Below are 20788 nucleotides of genomic sequence, written 5' to 3'. Positions count from 1 at the left end.
TTTGATCCAATATAACTTGTTCTTGTTCGGAAAGTGATGGTGCTGTAGTGGATAAGCTCTTAGTGACCCTGGTGGAACTTTTCAAAGATCCCAAAGGAGCTGGTTTTGGAGGGAATTCTTTCTGAACTGCTTTTAGAAATGCCGAGAGGTCACTAAGTATAGGATCCTTAGATTCGATGAGGGGATTAGCCCATTCCAAGGCTTTACCTTTGAAGGAGAGCAGTAAAAGTCTAACTGCGTTAACAGGAGTTATGACTAATGATGGATCAGAATCCATCTGTGCGAGGATTTTTTGAACAATACAGCGAAATTGGGCAAAATCATCTTCAAAGTATAACGAGGAACTACTTACAGTAGCATCTTTAGGTGAGGTACTTGGGACGATGGAAGAAGTCTCTGGGACTGTGGTAATAACTTCATCCGTTGGGAGCAGACTGTCTATTGAAGAATTTGAACTTAAACCCCCTTTTGGGTTTACAATGGGAAGTTCATTACTAAGAGGATCGGACTGAAGTTTGACACTGGGACAGACAGAATCCGGGCTGGAACCGGAACGGACTGAATCCGGGCATTCAGATGGTCCATCTTGGACCTGGACTACACAGGATGTAGACATCATGGCACTGGAAGAAGGATGACCTGGAGTATATGGTTTGGGTGCCATTTCTGGAACTGGAGAAACAGATACCCCTGCTGGGGTCAGAGCATCAGATGCCTCACTGGAGGCTGATATTTTCAATATACTTCCTTGGACTGTAGCTTCAGATGTCCTAACACGAGCTACGGGATCAGGTACCTCATCCGAGGCTACAGATACAGATGTTTTACTTGGGACTAAGGAATCTGAGATCCTTTTAGCGATGCGAGACTTGTACATCCTCTTCTGGTTCTCAGACTTGGAACTAGGAATATGCGTGACTGAGGCAGAGAACGTGGAAGCAGATGTTTTAGAATACTTATGCATAAGAGGCCTGCGGCATTGAGGCTTGTCACCCTTCCTGGATGTACAGAGGTTACAGTCTCGAATAAGGTGACTAGCACTGCCACAATAGAAGCATAGGTGGAGCTGTCTGCGACGCTGGCGTTCAGCTTCCGAGCATTTGGGATGCGAGAATCTAATGACTTTATCTTCACACTGCATGGAAGAGAATGGATTATTTCTGAGGGAGTTTATAACAGGAGATTGTTTCCTTGCAGTGGGTCGAGCAGAACTTCTTGCGGTAACTTGTGTACTCTGAAGAATCTCTGGTATTAGCATTATTATAGTGGACAGAAGACTTTGCAGCTGTTCCAACAAGCTATGAAGAACACTCAGAGGCTCAGAATCCCTTTGACAAGGGAACTGGGAAATCCGTGGACAATTCATGGGTGACAGGGGACAGGAAACTGGAACAACCGGAGTTGAATTGGAACATGGACTAGAAGTACGCAGGAATTGCTGGAGATCGTCCAAACAGGAAGGGACAGCAGGTGATGCAAAAAAACTTTGGGCAGTCGACGCAGGAGGTGTCAACGACTGCTGTATAGTGTCCAATCGAGTGGATACTCCCTGGAGACTCTTCGTTATCCACTGCTGAGTGGTTTCTTGGATCTTCATACGGGCGAAGACATCTGGAAGAGCCGCTGGTCCCACACTTGGGTCGTGAGCCGAGTCCATCGGCCTTGAACAATCTGTCATGCACCGGGGTTCCTTGTGTTCCCGGCTGTGACCGTGGTGGACCAGTGGAGGGCGCTGGGTAGCAGGACACAGGAGGTTAGTCGGAACTCATGCACGGAGGATGGAGGAAGACGACCTGCCGGGGACACAGAGGATTGGCTGAGACCTAAAGCAGAGGCGCGGAGTCTAAGCCGACAGTGGTATTCACCAGGGACCCCCGCAAGGGGATATGGACTTTGCTGCAACTGCCGACCAGGTCGCTGCCCTCTGCCCAGGTTCCCCTGTGGCTTTTGGCAGGGTTTGAAACACAAGAGTCTTTTACGGGGTACTTAAACCATCGATGGTGGCTGATGGCACTGAATGCTATACAGCAACACAGAGGGTACTTGAGAGTGAGAGATGCGGCCTGGAAGCCGAGGATGACACGAGGGTAGCACAGGGGGAATGCTGGAGACACTGGGGCGGCTAGGGAGCCGATACTTGAGATCACTGGGGATCACTGGGGCGGCTAGGGAGCCGGTACTTGAGATCACTGGGGATCGCTGGAGCGGCTAGGGAGCCGGTACTTGAGATCTCTGGGGATCGCTGGAGCGGCCTGAGAGCCGAGGGGAGATGGGCACGGAACCCACGGATAACCGGACACTGAGTAAGTAACCTGGGCTGCACGAGAAGACAGGATCACACGGCAGATGGAAACACGTGGAGACTTCTGGCAGGAGTGGAATGACCAGGGATGCTGAGAATGTCTTTGCAGACGGCCTGAAAGCCGGGGATGATAGCAGGCAGCCTGGGAGCTGCGAGGCGGCCTGGGAGCCGGGGTTGTAGTTGGCAGCCTGGGAGCTGCGAGGCGGCCTGGGAGCCGAGGTTGTAGTTGGCAGCCTGGGAGATGCGAGGCGGCCTGGGAGCCGAGGTTGTAGTTGGCAGCCTGGGAGCTGCGAGGCGGCCTGGGAGCCGAGGTTGTAGTTGGCAGCCTGGGAGCTGCAGGATGGCCTGGGAGCCGGAGATGACGACCTGGGAGTCGTTGATCTATGATATCGATAACCAGGAGAGAATGTCGGAGTCTCTGGAGGCACTTTGGAAAACAGTTGACACAGGATGTCGACAACAGGTGTATGTATGACAATACTTGAGTGCGGCAACTGGTGGACGTCGGAGATGACACAGATGATGTTAGTCACCAGGGGACGACAGAAGCACAGAGTCTCTGGAGGCACTTTGGGAAACAGTTGACACAAATGTCGACAATAGACGATAATGTGACAACACTTGGATGCAGCAACTGATGGACGTCAGGGATGACACGGATGATGTTAGTCACCAGGGGACGACAGAAGCACAGAGTCTCTGGAGGCACTTTGGGAAACAGTTGACACAAATGTCGACAATAGACGATAATGTGACAACACTTGGATGCAGCAACTGATGGACGTCAGGGATGACACGGATGATGTTAGTCAAGGATAGACGGCAGAAGCTGAGTGTCGACTGTGAGGTAGACAGTGCCTGTCGACAGATCAGGACTGTGATGGTATAAAGTCACTGAAAAGTCTGAAGGTAGTTTGGCCTGGGAGCCAAGAGGTCTAGCCTGGGAGCTAGTGGGGATTTGCTGGCCAGTGCCAGCGGTATCCTCTGCAGGGGATAACTTGCTAACTCAACCGCAGTGATGGAATTAGCAGGAGTCTCTGGAGATGAACAGAACCAGGTAAGTAGCAGCAGGACACTCGGAGAAGGTATCACTGGAGACTGGATAGCCAGGAGCCTTGGGATTCTCTGTCTCTGGGGTAACCACACAGGAAGCAGAAAGAACATTTGTTCAAGCCAAGGAGGACTCTGGGAAGCTGGCTTATATTCCTCCAGGTGATTACTTGATTGCCTGCAGCAGCAGACAGAACCAGGAAGTATGCCTTGAGTTACCTGGATCATGTGACTGGTGCTGAACTCAGGGAGCTTCACTGGAGTCTTAATCACTGAGAATGCAGAGCAGCTGTAGCTGCAGCAGCAGCTAGGACACAGACAGGCATGGAACATCAGAAAATAATGTGAAACAGGTCAGGTTCATGACACCTTCTTTCAACAACAACAAAAAATTTTGAAAAAACATGGCACAAACTTAATAAAAATCGACTCTTAACCCTTTGAGTGCCAACATCTCTGTGAAAGATGATCAAAATATCCGCTAAAAATGGCAGCAGCTATCACATTTGTTAAATAAATGAAAATAAAAAATGATTATATTTCCTATAGAAGGTAAACATTACAGGTCATTATGATGGATAATAATATTTGCTTGGCAAATTTCACACCTATTTTGACAAATTCACTTGACACTCAAAGAATTAAATCACTGGCAGCAGATTCGCTGTTCCCTATTTGTCCAAAACATGACTGTCACTATATCTAAACTGCAATGCACAGATTGTTAGTAAGGAAGAAATATTGCATAGCAAATAGATGTAAGAGATTTTTGGCTGAATGTTTTAGGCTGGCAATTGCTCCGGTCACTGTGAAATACATCTATTGGATTTTGGTTTCCCTTAGTGGTCCTAAAGTTATACGCTGCTGTAAAGATTAAAGAAATGCAATGTAAGATCCACTAAATCAGAGGTGGCCAGACTGTTGTGACCTAAGATATACTTTTTGTTCACTTAATTAGTGGGGATCTACCACCGCCAATACGCCTGACCAATACAGACATCAACTTCTAAATTTTGCAAATACGAACACTTATGAAATTGCATCCACACATACATAGAAGTCAGTGGCGGGGTCCCTGCAGCAGATGGGAACTAGTAGTGGTATTGACTACTAGTTCCCATCCGCTGCAGGAACCCCGCCGCTGACTTCATATCCGCATAGGGTTACCACCTTTGTGTTGAGAGATTCCCGGACAGTGGCCCGCCCCTTGACACACCCACAGCCCACCCACTTACCCGCCCCCAGTCCCGCCCCCAGTCCCGCCCCTCGACCCACCTTATGTTGTTGTTTTTTTAACCTTTGCTTCAATTTCAGTTTTGATTTTGCACACCATAATGCCAGTTACATGTTACATCACACAGTAATGCCCATTACAAGTTATGCCACACACCGTGATGCCCATTACATGTTAAGACATACACCGCAATGGCCATTACACGTTATGCCATGACTCAACAACATTTTTGCAAACGAGGGAAAACATGGACAGTGCGCGCCGAAGGCGCGCCCTCAAAATTTTCAACATAATGCTGACACACCACACACCCATTACATAGTATACCACATGCCATAATGGCCATTACATGCTATGCCACACACCGTAATGCCCATTATACATTATGCCCATTACTCGTTATGCCAGGACTCAAATATTTTGTAAAGTTTCCCCCTGGCCTGCGAATGGATGTTTATGTAAAACATCCATTCGCATGCCGGGCAAACAAGCACAGCGAGCGAATGTCGGGCGGCCGCCCCGGCATTCGTAGGGCGGTGTCTGGTGGACCCGCAAGGCTGCGAATATGCCGCCTTGCGAGTCAACCAGAATAAGGTCCTAAATGTAATGGCCGGCAAGTTACAGGAGCCGGCGCAATTCCGGTGAGATAGGCTTTAGATTTAAAGCAGCAAACCCAGGTTGGTACCACCAGGAAAAAGAAAAACCACAGCACCTGGGATAATAATAGCAACAGTATCCAGGGATTCTCAACCTGTATTGAGAAAACGTAGAGAGGATCAGGCCTAATGGCCCAATGACCTGTACCTGTACTGTACCTGAAGACCCACTGGGCACAGTATGATTAACCAACTACAGACCACTGGACACAGTATAAGTAGCTACCTACAGTCATGCTGGGCACAATATTGAAGAGGAGAACAACACACGCTGAGCAGCTCTGCAGCACACCAACTGCACATTACTGGGCAGCCCTACATACACACACAAACACATTGGGCACATCAGTGAGGAGACTTGTTGCAGACACAATGGCCCATTAGTGGGCAAACCCTGCAACAGACACACTGGCACAGAGAGGAGACCTGCTGCAAACACACCGGACACATTACTGGGCAGCCCTGTTGCAGACAAACCGGGCACATTACTGGGCAGCCCTGCTGCAGACAAACCGGGCACATTACTGGGCAGCCCTGCTGCAGACACACCGGGCACATTACTGGGCAGGCTTGCTGTGCACACACACTGGGCATGATACTGGGCAGACCTGTTGCAGCCACAGTGGGCAAATGCCCTAATCGCACAGGATAGAGTAGTTGGCAGTGCCCCTGGTGTACACATTACAGCCAGAGCAGTGAAGAGCAGGCCACAGTAACACATAGTCCTGACTACCTGGCACCACCAGTATGTAACCAGGTACAGTCAGAATTGGGCATAGCAGTAACAGAAGTACAGGGCACAGCAGCTTGCCCGTGGTAGTGGTGGCAGTGGCACTCACCTGGCAGACACAGGAGGAGAAGCAGTGTCAGGAAGCAGCCCTTCAGAAGCCTCATTCCCGCAGGATCCGCTCTCAGTCTTCCCCTAACACCTAGATCCTCCCAGTGGGCACGGAGGTGGCAGCAGCAGCAGGTGATCCACAGGTAGCCTCCCTCTACGCCAGCACAGCCTGGGTGTCAGGGTGCGCACCCCTGGGCTGCCATTGTCAGCTGCAGTCAGTCCTGTTCCCGGGTGCAGAAGTCAGGATCCCACATGCGACAGTCCCGGAGTCCTCGGCCCAGGATTACTGCAGCAGGAGCCTCTCACTCTAACTCCCAGAGACAGCTGCTCCCTTGCCTGCCCGGTGCTATGCCCCCATTGCAGTGCCCCCTCAGTGTAATGCAGTGTGTGCCCAGTCTCACGGCCTGTCCCCTGCTCAGTATCACTGCCTTCCTGCACTCTGCCCAGTATAAATGCCTGTCTGCTGCGCGGGCCGCGGCGCCACAACTCACCGCCGGGCCAGCGCCGTCCCGTCCGTCACGTCATGTACTGTCCAGCCGCACTGTGTCACTGTCCCCGTCCCGTCGTCGTGTGTCACGTGCTGCAGCCGCTGCAAGAGGAGCCGGGGAGGAGGAGACAGACACATCACAGTGACACTCACAAGTCTGTGTGTCCCGCCTCCCTCCTCCTCCCTGCAAGCGCCGCGGCGGAGTGACTCTGTCACTCAACATCAATCTCTGCTCCCCTCCCCTGGCTTCCTCACGTGGTGCGGGTAACTTACGTATCGGATGCATGATGGCTGCCCGCTGTAATCGGCGGTGCCAGCCGGGCGGGCGGGCATCAATTGATTCCCGGACTAAGTATAGTCCGGGACAGCCACCCTTCCGGACTCCGGACGCCGGTGTCAATTACCGGATTGTCCGGAGTAATCCCGGACGGGTGGTAATCCTATATCCGCAGCAGGGACCACAACACTTAATACCCAGCCAGATGCAGGGACCCCATGCCCGCCTGTGCTGCGCCACCCTTCTACGCTGCCCGACCCTGCTACCCGAGCACGGGGTGACAGGAGCCCCACACAACAGTGCCGGTGTGGGGGCTCCGGGGCGACCGCCCCTGTTGCCCCATGCTTAATCCGCCTCTGGCCCTGGCAGCATCACCCAAGAGTCCCTGTACCACACATATAAAGCAATCAACTACCTCCAGGAGCCGCTTGGTGCTGTGAGGAGCCTATGTGCCAGTGCTGGCAGATGTCAGGGGTGCACTGCACTATTTGGAGCTGGACATCCGAGACCCCAGGTGTCATACCAGGTTTATTTTAATTCAGTTGGTTGTGATCTAGCGGGTGCCCCACAACCTTTAGGTAGATCGCGTTCGACCTTTTGGCCAGGTCTGCTCTAAATACTGTATCTTTATATATTACAGAGCCTGCAACATGTATACCTTTACACCATGTACAAAATGCTATACTCCTGCTCTACCCACATCATTTATGATTGCAGTCACCTGCAGTGAAACACCCTTCTCATCAATTAATTCTCAAACAGGTGACAGCAGTTTTAAATGAAGTAAGAGGATGGGGAGTAGAGACTTACAGTATGTACTTGTTGGAAAGTGTCGTGTTGGAGGGTCTGATATTGTATAGCGTTCCACCAGTAAACTATGATGCGTCCAGCTACTGTAATACATGGTCCACACATTTTTTGGGATAGAATTTTGTCCCCAATTTTGTCCCTTTGATTTACTAAAATCACAGCTTTAGCATTTACCCAATCAGACTGTGTTTCACATTTCCTGAACTGAAAGCCCATGTACTTATCACTAAAACGGTTACATTATGTACTAGATGGTAGAAATGAAAGACACAACACACCTTTAAATAAATATCATCCCGAAGAATCAACTGATTTTATATCTGGTTTTAGCTGCTCGCTATAATTTATCAAGTCCAGGGCGGTTCACATAGATTCTATTTTAACAATATGAAATTACTTCTTCTATGTTTCATACACTAAGCGGTATATTCAATGCTGTTTGGCGAGCTGTGACAGTGAGCAGAGTGCCAATAGCTCACCGTCACAGCTCACATGTCAGTATTCAACTGACCCCTGCATTCGCCGTTTCCACCTAGCTGGGTTTTTCCAGTGAGGTAGAAACGGCAAGTGTGGCCATCAAAACAGCGAGGCTTGCGGCTAAGTGCAGCGGTCACACTGCAATATCGGCAAACCTCGCCGCTCAGGGGAAACCTCGCCGCCAGAAAGTCCCCCACTCACCGCCAGGCAGTACACACTGGGCGGCTTTGAGCTGAAAGCCGCTCAAACTGGGTGTTTTGAGCGGCTTTAAGCTCAAAGTCGCCCTGTGTGTATGGGCATTTAGGCTGGATATTTACAACTGACAACAGATTTCATTTTTTCATCAAAATGATTTTATTTTTATTGTGACAACAATTGTTCTGAAATTGAATGATAATACTGTTTACCCTAACCTTGATTGTATTAATCTACAGTGCTTGCTGTCTAATATTACAGATTGCTGTAATACTTTTTATCTGATGCCTCAATACAATAAAAAAAATCAGATAAAATCACAGAACTTGGACCTGTTTTTCTTCCTATAGTATTATGTTATTATTCATACCATTAATACACCCTCCTGAGAGAAATGGTTCCTTAGATCAGGAGGGAGGGACTTACATGCAATCCAATACCCCAGATTTTTTTTTTGTATTGGAGTTCTAAAAACAAGGGAAGATCTGACTCAGGACTTGGGCCACATAGATCTTTAAAGTGATCCAAGCTGGGACTCTGTTCTACTCGGATCCCCAAAGTTAGCATGAAACGCTGGGCATTGCCATGGGCGAATACCCTGGCCCGCCACCCCATGCTCCTCGCCCGCAATATTGGTACCCTTACATATGGCATAACTAAAACATTCTGACACTAGGAGAAGTGTGTGCATGGATTTGGATATTGAGACCATGCCAGTGATCTCAGAGAACAATGTACCTTTAGACACTGGTGTTCAATGCTGCCTACTCTATTGGGATCATTAGAGTGTCCTAAATTACCACCTTGACTGTAAGAGTAAGGTGATTGTATCTGACATACTGTACTGTACGTTGTCATTGTAGTTTTACTACTGCAAGGGGGTAGTCAGCCTAAGGGTTGGCTGATCTGCAGTGACTTGTAGCTTTCTTTCAACAATGTAAAATTAATAGAAATAGGGTTGCAGGGCTCACTGAAAGTAATGTCACATCTTCAGCCACAAGAAGATAAGACATGAATAAATTATTATCTTTTCCCACCAGAAGACGGCATAAATTTGCTAAAATTAAAATGAAAATAACAATACTATGGGGTCGATCCCATTAGCCACGATGAATTCAAGGGTGTGATTTATTGCAGATGCACTTTAAGGTGGCCGGAAGTCGCACAGAAGTGGTAACTGCCCCATAGCGCTGCAAGCAGTTTTGTGCAAATTCAGGCTGAAACCAATCCATGAATGGATGCAAGATCGGGTGCCTTTGTGTTTAAATTCCATGGCAAATGGCGCATCGCACCTGTCCCATTTAATAGGATCTACCCTATAAGTTATATAGTTAAAAAGGGTTGTGTTCACTTTTAAAGATATACATTACACATTCATCTGAATCTCCCTGTGCATATGCTGTACTATATATAGCTCACATGTTCGCTGTTTTACAGGCAGAGTGACAACTAATTCTGCAACATTAGCAGCAATACTAACTCTGTGACACTAGCAACAGAAGTAACTCTGTGACACCAGCAACAGAACGAACTCTGTGACACTAGTAAGAATACTTACTCTTTGACAGTAGTAACAGAGCTAACTCTCTGACACTAGCAATAGTACTAACTTTGTGATATTAGCAACATAACTAACTCTGTGGCATTAGCAACAGTACTAACTCTGTGACACTAGCAACAGTACTAACTCTTTGACACTAGTAAGAGTACTTACTCTTTGACAGTAGTAACAGTGCTAACTCTCTGACACTAGCAATAGTACTAACTTTGTGACATTAGCAACAGAACTAACTCTGTGGCATTAGCAACAGAACTAACTCTGTGACACTAGTAACATTACTTACTCTTTGACAGTAGTAACAGTGCTAACTTTGTTACACTAGCAATAGTACTAACTCTGTGGCACTAGCAAAATAAGTAACTGTGGGCCTTATTCTAGTTCACTCTTAGAGACAAATTCCTTCTTAGATGGGCAAAACCATGTGCACTGCAGGGGGCAGTTGTAAAATGTGCAGAGAGAATTAGATTTGGGTGAGTTATTTTTGTTTCTGTGCAGGGTAAATACTGACTGCTTTATTTTTACACTGCAATATAGATCTCACTTTGAAGTAAAACACCAACCAAATCTAACTCTCTCTGCACATGTTACATCTGCCCCACCTGCAGTGCACATGGTTTTGTCCATCTAAGAAGGAATTTGTCAGAAAGAGTGAACCAAAATAACCCCCTATGTGACACTGGTAACAGTACTAACTCTTTGACAGTAATAATAACAGTGCTAACTCTGTGACACTAGTGACAGAACTATGTTACACTAGCAACAGTACTATGTAACACTAGTAACAGTACACTAGCACAAATGCTAATTATTTGACACTAGCAGCAATACTAACTCTGTGACACTAGCAGCAATACTAATTGTGTGACACCTGCATCAATGCTAATTCTGTGACACTAGCAGCAATACTAACTCTGTGACAATAGCAGCAATACTACCTCTGTGACACTATCAGCATTAGCAATTATATGACATTGGCAGCAATACTGAAACCCAGAGGGCGATATTGTCATTTCGCATGAATCACTATATCCTACATCATTATAATGATGTACTACAATGAGACGTGTTATGTAGTAAATCTGTTATACAGTAGTTACACAGATATGGAAGCAGCATTGCTGTTCTCCCCTTACAAATGTCAGTGAGAAATGCATGCTTTCTATGTAAGGAACTCCATAAATAAGTTTATTGGTGCAGATATTAAGAGGCCAGTGTGCTCAGGCATTTGATCTGCACCAATTGCGGCTTCTGCTGTAGCTAAGAGAATCTGACAGATACTCGGGCTGCACAATCTGGTGTATACTCAAATTATACAAACTGTATCCCTGTCCAGACAGAAAAAAATCCTGCCCTGTCCTGATTTCCACATGGTTCATACAATCCAACATATGACGCTACTGTATGCAATACTATAGCAAGATGATTGTACCATTACATTAGGCAATGTTGTGTGCACCTGCATTCTGACAAACTCCAAGCCTGCACTGCAATAGGTGTGCAGCCAAAACACAGATCTCCAGTCTGCAGGTTCTGTGATGCGACTCTCACTGTCCACTTGCAAGATAACTGTCACTATGAAATGAAGAAGCCTCTTACCTTATAAAACAGTATATGTCACAGCCACTGACCTTCCTCTGGCTCATCCAAATGCTGCAGAAACTGACATTAACTGGACAGCAAATTCTCTTCACTGCATTCTACTTAGAGTATCTTTGGAGGTGTATAGCTGGAAAAGAGAGCGACAACTGCTAGCCCTAGGTTTGCAGCACAGAACACAGCCAGCTCCCTACAGCTGCATGCAGTATTGATGAAGTAAGTCAGGATGCAAGCACAGCAAGAATTGTCAAACACTCTGCCCCCTCCCACCTACTCTATCCCATGGTGTGAGCCAGATCCACTTCCAAGAGAAGAAATCCCTGGAGTAATAAACCTTGTGTCACTCTCAGTCAGGAGACTCGCCTATAACAGTGCACCTGATAGACTGATAAACACTTACCTATCTCTCCTGCAGATGTAATGTGTCAGACTGACCTCAGTACTCATATCTTAAGCCTACAACATATATCTGGTCAAGTAGTACTATGTTGACAGATGGTGTCCAGAAATGGAATGGGCATTGTCTGGTATATGCACATAGAGTCATATACAGATAATAGCCTTACTGAATTACTGCACTAGATCTGCACTATATAGTCATTGCAGCCCAGTCCATCTGGGTTTTGATTTGTGCTGCCACAGAAGCGCTCATTGGGATCGCAAGGTAAAAAAAACTGCGATCTGCATGCAATCCCAATGCGATTTTGACTATATAGTCACACCATTAGTCTTATAGTGTAATAGGTTAATTATGTCAGTCACCTACATTGTTTGCGGTCCTATTGCATACAATCCATGCAAAAATGACATCACAAAAATGTCAAAACTAATGTCAACATTTTCACGTGTGGACCTTTATCTCATGTCAACATCATGAATGTTGACCTTTTAGAGTCAACCTAATAACTGCCCCTATGAACCAAACCCATTTTAAAAGTGCACGTGCAAACTCGCCTTATCCAGCATACTATTAATATTTCCCAAACAGGTTGAGTATTCCTTATCCAAAATGCTCGAGACTAGAAGTATTTTGGATAATGGATTATTCGTATTTTTGAATATTCTTATATTTCAATGATGTATCTTGCATTTATGTTGTATAAACACATCAAATGCATGAAATACAAACAAATATATTTCATTTGAGCATGACACAAAGTTTGTGTACTATCTTAGGCACTGATTATGAATGCCAAGCAATTGTTACTTGAACATATTTAGTGCCAGTTACAAACCATGTCCCCAGTAGTGCCAGTTACATATCATGCCCCCGGTAGTGCCTGTTACATATCATGTCCCCAGTAGTGCCAGTTACATATCATGCCCCCAGTAGTGGCAGTTACATATCATGTCCCCAGTAGTGCCAGTTACATATCATGCCCCGGTAGTGCCTGTTACATATCATGTCCCCAGTAGTGCCAGTTACATATCATGCCCCCAGTAGTGCCAGTTACATATCATGTCCCCAGTAGTGCCAGTTACAGATGTCCCCAGTAGTGCCAGTTACAAACCATGTCCCCAGTAGTGCCAGTTACATATCATTCCCCCGGTAGTGCCTGTTACATATCATGTCCCCAGTAGTGCCAGTTACATATCATGCCCCCAGTAGTGGCAGTTACATATCATGTCCCCAGTAGTGCCAGTTACATATCATGCCCCCGGTAGTGCCTGTTACATATCATGTCCCCAGTAGTGCCAGTTACATATCATGCCCCCAGTAGTGCCAGTTACATATCATGTCCCCAGTAGTGCCAGTTACATATCATGTCCCTAGTAGTGCCAGTTACAGATGTCCCCAGTAGTGCCAGTTACAAACCATGTCCCCAGTAGTGCCAGTTACATATCATGCCCCCGGTAGTGCCTGTTACATATAATGTCCCCAGTAGTGCCAGTTACATATCATGTCCCCAGTAGTGGCAGTTACATATCATGTCCCCAGTAGTGCCAGTTACAGATGTCCTCAGTAGTGCCAGTTACATATCATGTCCCATGTAGTGCCAGTTACAGATGTCCCCAGTAGTGCTAGTTACATATCATGTCCCCAGTAGTGCCAGTTACATATCATGCCCCCAGTAGTGCCAGTTACATATCATGTCCCCAGTAGTGCCAGTTACAGATGTCCCCAGTAGTGCCAGTTACAGATGTCCCAAGTAGTGCCAGTTACAGATGTCCCCAGTAGTGCCAGTTACAGATGTCCCCAGTAGGACCAGTTTGCCAGAGAGGAGGCGGAGAGACCAGGAGGGAAATCAGGGTTACTGAAAACAAAGTTATGCAAGGAGTTATAGTACAGGGCTAAACAAAGCATGTTTTTAAATTTCTGCCAACATTTAATAGTAGGTCCTAATGTAGGATGTGAGGTACTTTAATGATCTAGGGGAAGGTGGAGGAGGGTAAGTTAGTGTCATGACATACAATGTGTGTCCATTGTTTTTATAGGCAGGGATTATGGACCTATCAACTATTCTAGCTATGTAGACTGCATAGTAGTAGCTTAAGAAATGAGGAAGTTGAAGACTTACTCTACTTTGATTTTGTATTAGAATTGCCTGAGAAAGATGAGTCGAACTATTTCCCCAGATAAATCACCCTATTAGGCCGTGTAATGACTTAAAATAGGATAGTTGGATCACAATAGGCAAAGTTTGCAAAAGATAGAGAACTTTGGGGGAGAATATTTAGTAAATAGAGCTAAAGTGTATTTGCGATCACCCACCATAACACCCCTAATATCTGTATTGGCGCAAACTGCCCTTGTCAAGGCCTCCATACACAAAACAAAGATAACTGGGGAAAGGGGGCAGCCCTGACGTTTACCACTGCATATCATAAAATGGTCAAAAGAGCCCAAATGATCCTAACTCTTGCAGAGGGAGAGCGATATAAAGCCAAGATACGATGAAGACAGTGAGATCCCAATCCCATACTGCGGATAAGACCTTCTAAAAAGCGATCCTACCAAAGGCCTTCTTCGGATGCGTGGACAAGAAGATCACATGTTGGTCTCCTCTCTTGACATGATGAGCCCCGCGAGGGGACGCGTATTACTTCACATGTATTCCGCGTCCCCTTGTGTATTATCACGGCGCCCACGATTTCCATCGTATCGCATTGTACGACCAAAAAATCGATCGTATCGCATCGCATGCAATCATATCACAATCGATGCGATGCGACCCGATTTTTAATTGTACAGCCACCCTGATGGCTGATACCTATGTTAAATGCCCCCCCAGACCCAATTTTTAATTGTACACCCACCCTGATGGGTGATTACTATGTTAAATGCCCCCCCCCCTCCCAATTGTTAACACCACCCCACTATCACGCCAACCTGAAGCGGCGGCGTTACGCGTCCTTCGACCTTTTCATACCCCCCACTATCCACGTCGGCGTGGAGTTGATTTCATCTAGTGTGGCGAGCGTAGCGAGCCACCGAGCCCGAAGCGTGGCGAGCCCCGCGAGGGGATGCGTATTACTTCACATGTATTCCGGGTCCCCTCGTGGGGCTCGCTGCGCTCGCCACGCTTCAGGCTCAGTGGCTCGCTGCACTCAACACACTATATAAAATCCACTCCACGCCGACGTGGATAGTGGGGGTATGAAACGGTCGGAGGATGTGTACCGCCACTCCTCGTGGGCTCGCTGTGCTCGCCACGATTCGGGTTGGCATTGATACTAGGGTGGCATTAACATTGGGGGACATTTCACATAGTAATTACCCATCTGGGTGGGTGTACAATTAAAAATTGGGTCTGGGTGTGCCTTTAACATAGGACTCTATGGGAAATCGCGTCCCATTACATTGCATGCCATTGTAATGGCATGCGATGTGACGAGATTAAAAAATTGTATAGTCGGCTCTTAAAAGCCAGAAATCGGGTCCCATCATATACCTTAATTAGTGGTATACGATGCGACCCGATGGGCGCCGTGATAGTACACAAGTACCCAGGGTCATTAACAAACCACGGGAGTATGCGTTATTCATTGTTGGGGGGCATACACACCGAGCAATATAATGAACGATATCTCTCAGAACTGCCGAAATAGCGATATGGCTCATTATAGCCCCTAGTGTGTGCGGGCTTAAATCTCTCACTTTAAAGTCAATATTTTCCTTTTTTCTTTCTTCTTTAGTAGTGCCTCTTGTGAGACTGAGTTACTGTATATCATAAAGAAATTCTTTATTTCATGTGTCACTCCGAGGTTTTATTCCATTAGTATTTATGTGCAGAAGATTTTGTTTTCCATATGAAGTGTACCACAAAATGATGATGATCTCATAAAGGATCCCTCCATTTAAGCCCCATACACACTAGATGAGAATGTAAAAGAGATCACTCAGGAGGGCCCTTCTAAACGATATACAGTTGTGCTCATAAGGTTACATACCCCAAGACTCAGAATCCAGACACGTCAGTGCAGCACTGGATGAAAGATGCAAGGGTCTTTCAGGAGACCAGAAACTCTCTGACCTTTTATACACACACTGATTACATGCAAACAGATCACAGATGAGGATGGTTACCTTTAGTAGCCATTCAAACCGTTTGTGTCAACTTGTGTGCATGCTATCAGGCCAAAATCTCCAGGGTATGTAAACTTTTGATCAGGGTCATTTGGGTAGTTTCTGTTGTCATTATGATTTATAAAGAGTAAACACAGTTGTTTGACAATAAATGGCTTTACTCAACCACTATCCATGAGTGAAAGAAAAATTTGTGAGTTAAATCGGGAAATCCAGGACCATGATTGGCTGGTGGGAGGGCCTAAGTCCTAGTTCGGGGGCAGAGCCCCAGAAGTAAACAGTAGACCGGAGCATGCTTACAGCGGTGCAGCGGTCCCGGAGAAGCCCTGAAGACGGCTGTTGAGTATGTTTTCTATCCACAGGTACCCAAATGGATACTACTGGACAAGGGGACTGATGCTCCGTGACAACATAGGTGAGTATTGGATGAATGGGCTCTGTGTGTAGTAAAGTTTTACTGTCAGTGTGTGTGTGTATTTATTTAACTATTTGCATACCTCCCAACTTTTGTCGTCGTGGATGCGGGACGCAGCTCCTTCACGCCGGAGGCGCGTTGTAAATGTCAGGGGTGTGGCCTAATTTCCCATTTTGCCGCTATGGGGGCATGACCCAGAGGCTCTGTGAGCCTGTAGCCATGCCCCCAGCCGGCAGGACACTGCCGACCGCGGGAGGGACAGCGGGACAGGCCCTGATAATCGGGACTGTCCCGCTGAAATCGGGACTGTTGGGAGGTATGTATTTGTGCTACTGTGGGACTATAAGTCCCAGAAGGCCCTTTATTGCCCCGAATGCTGGGACTTGTGGTACTCCAAATCCCTGCATGCGGTGCAGGCTTGCTGGGACTCATAGTTCCACAGCAATATACAATAGGATTCTTTCTATTTTTTTACACCATTTTATCAGGTCGATGCCCACCGCCCAGGGGCATCGAGGACAGCCCCGGGCTTCAAGATGGGCAGGTAAGTTCTGGAGGGGGACAAACCCTTCTTTTGGGGGGGTCCCAACTTCCCTAGGACTTTGGCTGGGGGGACTTGTATAAAAAGTTTCCCCCCGGCTGTGGCATTACCCTGCTGGCTGGTTGGGCCCGGTGCTGGTTCTTGAAATACGGGGGGACCCCTAGTCATTTTGTCCCCAGTATTTTGGGAACCAGGACTGGCCCTTGAGCCTGGCGCTGGTTTTGTAAAATCAAGGGAACCCCAACTTGTTTGTTCCTGTGATTTTATGAAACCAGGACCGGCTCTTTGAGCCCGGGGCTGGTTATGCTCAGGAGGGGGGACCCCATGCCGGTTTTTTCCCCATTTCTTTTGTATTTAACCCTTTTTTGGACAGAACCATGCACAGATCACAATGATCTGTGCATGGTTCAGTCAAATTCGCCAGTCAGAACCTGGTCTAACTTTTTAGCGATTTTTGGTAACATTTACCAAATTTGCACCCTGTTACATGTTCAAGTTAGATACTTTACAATGGGAAAACATGTGAATTGAAGTGTGACTAAAAATCGCCACTTCAAAATGTGTGATTTCACGGCAAAAAGAACTTTGTGACTTTTTAAATATCAATAATTATTAACAATATATACCACAATTGAAGTCACGTATGTGATATATACTCTCCCTTTTTTATTTTTAGAAATTGTGTTTACCATTATCATTATTTATATTATTATTGCTTTTTACATTTCTTTTATTTTCAGTTATTAAATATAATTTATAAATGTGAACTGTATTGTGCATATTATTCAGCCAGTGCTGGCATACTTCTAATTCTGAGGATGGGACTTTTGTCCCGAAAACTTTTAACTTCAATATATGGGTTTTCAGATTAACGTTTTGGGACAACAGTACCGTCCTCAGAACAATACAATTCCTTGAGTGCCTTACCTGTTAGACACATGTGCTTTATTAGTAAATCAAACAAAACAGAAATAAAGCATCAAAATAAATCCTTGAAGTCTGCCTCTAGCTAATACACAAAATAATCTCCTAAATCACTAGAAAATAAAAGCAATAGCATACCAGTTAGAGTATGTAGTACCACATACATACTTTTGTCTATGGTCTTCCACATAGAGAACTGAATAGTGTCTCCTTTCCCCAACCTCTAACTCTCATGCTGTGTACACATGGTCCGATTTCCTTTCCGATGTTGACGATATAGTCAACATCGGATCGGCATCGGATCGGAATCGGATGCAGATCGCAAGGGTTTTAACCCTTGCAATCCTGATCCGATCCCGATGCGCGCTGACGTATCGGAAGCCAGAAAGTCTTGGCTGCCTTGTCTATATAGTGCAGATCTGCACTATATAGTCAAGATAGGATGCAAATCGGATGTGCCTTAAGATCATTTCCACGATCCTATCTGATCGGATCGTGGATAGGATCTTAAGGCACATCTACCGTACCAGCCTTTTGCCAAACCCAAACAGCTGGAGGTACTGATTAGCTTCTCTAAGGCTAACAGTCCAAAGACCCAAACTGGGCCTAATGGATGTTGGACCCTCCCTCTTGTCAAGCACCCAACCCCAGGATCCTATATGGTTCTTATTAAGAGCCCAATGGCTCATAACAGGACCAGCAAAATTCCTGGGGTTGATAAACCACATATGTGAGAAACTTGGGAGAAATATACCTGCCTTTCATCACTATACCACTGACCTTGTCACAATATATATATATATATATATATATATATATATACACAAATAACAATGCAGTGCGCAAAAGAGAATAAAATGTCAGTAATGTGGTATTAAATACCAGTCCATATGATAGCCACACAGTCTTAATCCGTCCTTGATGGACACAGGTGGGACACCGCTCCACACTGTTTAAATGCACTGCTATATTCAAGCCGGCAGCTCCACAATCTGAACACAGCGGTTCTCCCGGATCCAAACACGGGAATTGTTTTATCTAGAAAAGACAAATGTGGGCACTCCAATAGTGCAAAAATTACCACTTTTTTAAAAGAAGATATTTATTCAAAAACTGCACAAGACAAGAGATGGGTAACGTACCATATACAGCGGCTTACAAATCGCCGCACAGATCAGGCATAGGACGGTGCTGGGCACACAAGCGTTGGAGAGGTTACACTCAAGGCTCCGGTCGTACTTGACGCTAGGCCACGCCCCTACGTGTTTCGTCACGCTGGACTTCGTCAGAGGGCTGGCATATATATAGCATAGGGAGAGGGTTCACCGCATACTTGCCTACTTTTGAAAACTAGTTTCAGGGAGATTACAGTTGGTAGTAGAATTTTGCACGGCACCTTATGAGGGGGTGTGTCATGCACCACCCAAAGGGCATCTCTAATTCCATATATGGAGATATTGTGAATAGAGATTGTCAGTGGTGGCTCCTACCTTATGGTAGGACGGGGGCTGCCGCTGGCTGTGATGCCAGCTCCCCCCTGCCACCGCTGCTCCTCCTGGTTCCCGCTGCATTGTTCCCAGTACTTGTACAATGATGACAGGCACCAGGACTAGCGCATGCCCAGTACCAACATTTGTACTGCGCATGTAGCCAGCTTCTATGGACTGCTTCGGCAACAGCCCTAGAGGTGAAATCACAGTCCTGGAGCCTGTACAATATAGGGACCAGCACATAGACAGTACTGCCGTAGGTACTGTGCAGACCCTGAATTTTATGGGCTGCCATGCAGCAGCCCATAGAGGCATCCCAGAGGGAGGGAACACCTCCCAATGGGACTGCCTTTAGTGATTGGCTGGTCGGACTTCCAATAGGAAGTCAGTGCCAGTCACAGTGAAGCCAGTGCAGTCTCACAGACGTGCAGTACATAGGAACATACATAAATAGAAAAAAATAACTACTACTCACCAACCCCCATGTGTCAGTCGACCGCCTCCATCCATTTGTCCGGATCATCTGATGTCATCAGTTAGAGATGCGCACCCGCCTGTGCATCCGGACCTCGGAACTGGTTGCTAGGCGACCTAGTGAACAACACAATACAACATATAAAGTTAAAAACACTGTGTGACCCGCATAGTAAATCATCATTGAAACTACCCAATGAACAAATCAACAATCTATCTATGTACGGTAACTGCCTTATAAGCAAGCTGGTGATCTGTGGCTGCATAACATCGCAATAACCGTATATTGAGCAAGATACATAAAAAAACAAAACAGTGGAAGCTGCAGGACTCATTCAGGCCAAAGGGTTGTACCGTATTCAAACGGTGGATCCATTAAGTCTCCAGTTGAAGGAGTAGTTTGTCACGATCTCCTCCCCTCAGGCTGGGGGGGATGTGATCAATCATTTTGATGCGCAATGTCACCAGATTATGTTTAAGTTCCCTGAAGTGTCTCGGAACAGGTTGTTCCGAGGGACCACTTTTACCCTCCAGTGCTGCACTAATATGCGACCTGTGACCTGCCATTCTGGTTTTAAATTGGCACCTTATAGAAAGTCGTAAGGTTACAACGAAACATGTTATTCAGCATTGCTTCATCTAACCATTGGACTCTGAAGGTTACTAGACTCACTGCTACACAATACTCCTTGTTAATCCTGGGACCACACTTTTGGAAGTCACCCGGACTTTCCACTGTCATATGGGACATTGCCATCAGCCCTTTTTGGATTACAATTATCGCACTATCGTAAGGACATCTCTACATCGGAGAACAAGATCTTCCTCCAGCATTATTCCAATATCTGGCATGATATGTGACTTTTCAAATCAGTTTGTGGCTTCAAACCCAGTGGAACAATAAGCATATTATTTCCACAGGAGTAGTACAAA

General features: G+C 46.3%; 1 protein-coding gene across 5 annotated transcripts in view; it reads right to left on the bottom strand.

Annotated features, from left to right (window-relative positions):
* AIFM3 (AIF family member 3) overlaps positions 1 to 11698 on the bottom strand; it is a 103953-nt gene extending 92255 nt beyond the window's left edge. For 4 of the 5 annotated variants that reach the window (XM_083151536.1, XM_083151535.1, XM_083151539.1 and 1 more), the window contains exon 1: positions 11484 to 11698. The gene's annotated coding sequence lies outside the window, so the exon portion shown is untranslated. The remainder of the gene's footprint in view (positions 1 to 11483) is intronic. The other variant, XM_083151537.1, reaches the window with a different exon arrangement.
* Between the last annotated feature and the right edge of the window lie 9090 nt (positions 11699 to 20788).

This window comes from Crinia signifera, chromosome 1 (assembly GCF_055691185.1).
Source record: "Crinia signifera chromosome 1, ASM5569118v1, whole genome shotgun sequence".
Taxonomy (NCBI): Eukaryota; Metazoa; Chordata; class Amphibia; order Anura; family Myobatrachidae; genus Crinia; species Crinia signifera.
Note: the sequence above shows the minus strand (reverse complement) of the source record. Positions and strands in the feature narration are given on the sequence as shown.